This window comes from Sinocyclocheilus rhinocerous, unplaced genomic scaffold, assembly GCF_001515625.1.
Source record: "Sinocyclocheilus rhinocerous isolate Xijiao unplaced genomic scaffold, SAMN03320098_v1.1 scaffold4403, whole genome shotgun sequence".
Classification (NCBI taxonomy): Eukaryota; Metazoa; Chordata; class Actinopteri; order Cypriniformes; family Cyprinidae; genus Sinocyclocheilus; species Sinocyclocheilus rhinocerous.
The window spans coordinates 107235-112858 of record NW_015648614.1 but is presented as its reverse complement, the minus strand read 5'-3'; the positions used below and the strand labels follow the sequence as shown (position 1 = coordinate 112858).

Sequence of the window (5624 nt, the reverse complement as noted above, 5' to 3'; positions counted from 1 at the left end):
TTTCAAAACATTTCCCAGAGAATTCAGCCTCCACTCTCCTCTGAACTCTTCCCTCACATGAGTATGTTCTCTTTATTAAAGGTCCAAGTGAAGGAATGCCAAATTTCACAAAAAAATCAACCTGATCTAATAAATAAAGCAATCCCAGTTGTTCTGCTTTAGGTAGAAGGTAGTAAATGAATAAAATAGAATTAAATATTCTTAAATGGTAACACTTTATAATAACTTTCATTAATAAATCATTAACAAACATTATGTAATGCTTAACAGATTATTAGTTCATATATATTCACATATCTAGAAATGTGAAATAATGTGCTTGTTAATGTTTACTAATAAATGTATTAAACATTACCTAATAATTAACATTTCGTGTCAATTAAAATGCTTACAAATGTCATGTAGCATTTGGACCAATCAGACACACAACTATTTGGTATATTGAACAAATAATCTCTAATGCCCCCTTCACCTAACCAAAGGGCCAACTATGAGGGTCTATGGACCCTTCCCCCGAAATGCAACTAACACCTCAAAAGGGCAGAACAGGCCTCTGGTTCCATGGCAACCAAAGACAAACCTTCTGATAACACTAGTTTGATTTCTCAAAGGAATGCGGGCAGAGCACAACTCACAATTAATTAAAGTAATGGGGATAGGGGGCATCCCTGGCGTGTACCCCGTGATAAGGTAAAATACTCAGAGTTAACACTGTTAGTAGAAACTGAAGCTTGTGGGTCAGCATATAGTAGACGTATCCATGATATCAATCCCTCCCCAAAACCGAACTCCTCCAGAACTCTAAACAGATAATCCCACTCTATCCTATCAAATGCCTTTTTGGCGTCTTAACGAAATGATCACTTCAGAGGAAACACTATTTTGTCTTGAGTATAAAATATTAAAAAGAGTACGAATGTTAGAGAATGAATACCGTCCTTTAATGAATCCAGTTTGTTCCTCTGAGATAATACTAGGAAGTACTGCCTCTAAACGAGAGGCCAAAATCTTGGCTAAAATCTTAACATCAACATTGAGGAGGCTAATAGGTCTGTATGAGTTACATAATGTTGGGTCCTTCCCATCTTTAGGCAATAGAGTTATAGATGCTTGTCTCAGTGTTGGGGGCAACATACCTAGATCTAAAGCTGTTTGACATGAAATTTCTTATAAAATTCGGAAGGCAACCCGTCTGGTCCAGGGGATTTCTTAGATTGCAACGAATTAATTGACTTAGTGATCTCCTCTAAGATGATGGGTCCATCAAGTTCAGGCACTAAAAGAGGATCAACCCTAAGGAAGTTAATACGCCCGTCGGGCTATGGGCATATTGGTCATCTAAAGCTTGAATACTGTTAGATAACTTTTTTATCCTATTCCTCCGTTCTTTATTAACATAAGCGCTGTGGCCACGGAAATATCCTTTTCTAGAGTTGATATGAACTTACACTGAATGTTCGCTGGACGAACAGATTGGTTGATGGCAATTTAATTCTGCTACAGTTACTACTGGCAGCTGATATAAATAATTGTAATTAATCATAATTAACTGTAATTATTTACATACATTTTCCTTTTGAGCTAATTTGCTACAGTCATTAAACTTCTAATTCATATGATCATGCACATCTTGAACATCTACAAATGATTTTAATAGATGTTATACAATGATTAAAAGCTTTTGTTAATGCACAACACCTTTGCTGTTGTTGAGGTGTGATACAGGTAAGGTTAGGGACAGGTTTGATGGTATGGGTAGGTTTAAGTTTGGGTAAGGTGTCAACAAGTGTACAGGGGTCAATTTGATTACTATCTGTTTATATTGCATTGTTTTGACAAATTAAGTATTTTCTTGAAAATTTTTCCCCCTCCTGTTGATGTATGACTCAAGGAATATTCTGTATAATGATACACAATAGTATACTACTATAAGTGTTGAGGTGATAAAAACCCAAATTACAATGTGTCATATGTCTTTACCAAGCATTTAGCTAAATTTAACTAACCACCCTTAACACAAACGTTGTTAAAGTAGCTAAAAGTCCAGTGCCAATAAAGATACTAAAAAAAATAGTAAATGTTTATAAACATTTACAAAAGGTGAATAGTCTCCACTTTAGATTGGGTACTGCAAAAACATGAACACAATTTAAATGATTTGTAAAGATGTGAAAATAGGCTGAATTCCGGTCATTTGGGACACTTTTTGCCATCAAAATGACTGCTCATAAAGATACTAATGATTAGTAAATGTTTATAAACATTTACAATTGATGAATAGTTTCCACTTTAGATTGGGTACTGCAAAAACTTCAACAAATTATTTATCAATTATTTAAGATGTGCAAATAGTAGGTCAACACAACAAACAAAGCCAAATATATGACCTTTACAGACTGTGATTATGAGTTAATGAATACATTAACATGAATAGTTTGTGAAGTGCCTATAAGCTATATTTTCACAACATTTGTAAATGTAAAAATGGGCATTATCTAATATGTGAACTGAAGTTTAATTACATTTGTAAGCATTCAAAAGTACATTAACAAATAAGCTTGTAAATATTGTACAATTTCTATAAAAATCATTTGTAGATTTTTAAAACGCATTGAAAGTTGAATGACATTTGTAAACATTAACTAATGATCCGTTAAGCATTATATAATGTTTGTTAACGATTTAATAATGAAGCTTTAAATCATTGTAAAACATCTGTCAAAATCATTTGAAGATTTTTTTTTTTAAATCCATGATCATATGAATTGAAAGTTTAAAGACATTTGTAAGCATTTCAATTTACATTCAATAATGATCTGTTAATCATTTGGTAATGTTTAATAAGTTCATTAGTTAACATTAACAAGCACCTAATCTCATATTTCTAGATATGTGAATATATATTAAGTAATGATTTATTAATGAAAGTTATTATAAAGTGTTACCATCAGTTTTACATTATCAGATGGGGACTTCAAGGACAAAAAGTTAGGAACCACTGATTTATAGTGTCAAAAGTATCATTAAAGACTAGAAACAGAGATAAAGCCAGTCAGACAGAAGCAAGCAATCTGTTGCAGCCACTGAAGTGAATAACATTTTTTTCTGCAAAGTTTCAGCATAAATAATTTGAAATAACTCATTTGAGCATGATGATCAAAAGTTGGTTTCTTTATAAACGATTGAAAGTATGCCAGTTCAAAAAGTCATAAGAATATATCCTGAGGGTAGGGTTATTATTAACCCTACCCTCAGGATATATTCTTATGCCTTTTTAATATTTGTTCATTTACAAGCAGCTCTTTTTAGGTGGTAACTTACAACAAACTGCTTTCATCCCCCTTGTAAGTCATCTCCTTCCTTCCTCAATCATCAGTCAAATATATGTATGAAACAACAAAACACTCAGACCCCTCTAGCATACTACTATAGGTCCTTATAGGCAGTTGCCCATGGCATAATATACTTTTTTATTTACATTTTCTTATATCAAAACTGTATTTTTGCATTGTCTGAAGGAAATGTGGGTAGGAAATCATCCTACATGTAACTTTTTTAGCAAAAAACAACTGCTCATAAAACTCTGAAATGCTCCTATGGATAAAATCATTTTCATTTGGGTCATTTTCTTTGCATTCTGTTCAGCAGACTCAGACAAAAAACATCCAGTACAGTTTTTACATTTTACCTTAACCCCCTCCCTTTCATTTTTACCCACACCACACCCCTGCCTAGTATCCTAAAATGAGTTACAAATCCTCAAAAGTCAGGACTAAATCCTCTCTAAGTCTTCAGCTGTTAGTATTAATATACATATTCATATAATGTTCATATAAAATTACATACTAACTAGTCTGAAGATATTTTCACTCTCGCAATATATCTGTATAAACCACTACTTAATAACAACAACAGCTGCACTATTTTAAAATGGAGGGTAATTTTATAATGGTTAGCAAATGTGCGGTATGCATACAACAGCTGCATTTCTAAAATATCCACTTCGCATTTAAGCTGTTGTTTATACAGTTAAGTTGCTCTCTGTATAGGAAGAGTGAAAATGTCTTCAGAGTTAGTATGAAACTTTGTTTGAACTTTATCTTTATATAAAGATAGAAATTTGTACTATCAGCTGAAAACTTTAGTCCTGACTTTTCGTGTTCCAGACTAATTTCAGGATACTATAGGCACAGCTTGATAAGTAACCTGATATGGTATGCAAGTACCATGAGAAAAACAAAGAATTTCGTTGGTACCCCTCCCTTCGCCTGGCTTTTTTCTTCTCTTTCTCTGGCAGCAGCCCACCCTATTTAAACCAGTGCCTTGTCCCACCCTGTGCTGAATCTGAACCTGAAGCTTGACCTGTTTGGAAACAAAATTGATGGAGCTTGGAAAAATGGATACATCCCGCAGGAATGAGCCAACTTATCTTGCCTGGTCCATCGTCAACACTTTTTGTTGCTGTTTGCCACTTGGCATTGCAGCAATCATCTACTCATGCAGAGTAAGTAACTTACAATTCATTTTATTTACAGCTCTTATAAATAAATGAAAAAAAAAAATGGTGCATATGCATTCTGTGCTTTTATTAATATTATTACTATTGTAGGCAGACAATGCAAATTCACTTGGAGATGCTGGAAAAGCTCAAGAGTCCTCCAGGATAGCAAAGAACCTGAATATTGCTTCACTGGTGTTTGGACTGATTGGATTAATTATGGTGATTGTAGTTGTGGTGATTCGAAGCTCAAACATGTAAGCAACATAACCATATGTTTGTGATGGAATTTTTATTTTTTTATTTTTTATTTTTTTTTGGTCCTTGCTATTCAAACAACACTGCAAACTATGAACTACACCACTCAACTCTACAGATGATGAAGACCAGCTGTGGCTTGAAAATCGAATAAGCAATGATAGCCACACGATGTTTTGTTTTTGGGGTTTACTCAATGTTCAGAAGTTTTTTATTTTTATTTTTTTAATTTCCTTTTTGTTAAGTCCTTTTCATTTTATTTTGCATATAAGTGAAATGTTCATGTGAATTCTGTTTTATGCCAAATAATATCATAAAATGTCCTTCATTTTAATTAGTGTAGTATTTCACGATTCAGTGCTATGAATGCAAAGTACTGTAATCACATAGCTACTATATTAAACATTTACATGGAAAATGTAACTGGTAAATGGCTTATGTAATGGTTTTCTGCATTTATGTATTAATGGTTTTCTCAATTTATGTTCAATATATATATATATATATATTACACATGAGTATTACATACATAATAAATAAGGCGTACAAAATACTTTTGTCAAGTACTTCTCCTTTATACATAACATTTTGCCATGATACTCAAGTCTGTATTTGTTTTTACTTCACTACATCAACTTTTATTAAATGTCATTTCATCCTTAAAAATAGTCGTTTTGTTTAAAATTTCCATCACAGTGCACAGAAGTGAGGTCATAAATATTTCTGTTATATGAGATCACAGGTCAGATAGTTCTGGTGGTTCTGGTTAGCAACAAATGAGTTTATTGTAACAGACTCATTGTCAGAGATCTAGTAGTCAACAAGTATTTCCATGTGAACGGATGTAAGAGAGGGGCATATTTAATGT

At 32.9% G+C, this 5624-nt stretch overlaps 1 long non-coding RNA gene across 1 annotated transcript; it reads right to left on the bottom strand.

The window, feature by feature from the left end:
- Window positions 1–308: 308 nt before the first annotated feature.
- LOC107709988 (uncharacterized) lies at window positions 309–5293 on the bottom strand. The gene is made up of 3 exons (XR_001636543.1): window positions 5108–5293; window positions 1158–1166; window positions 309–318 (listed from the first exon to the last, which is right to left on the bottom strand). It is a non-coding gene; the product is annotated as an uncharacterized LOC107709988 (long non-coding RNA).
- Window positions 5294–5624: the final 331 nt, after the last annotated feature.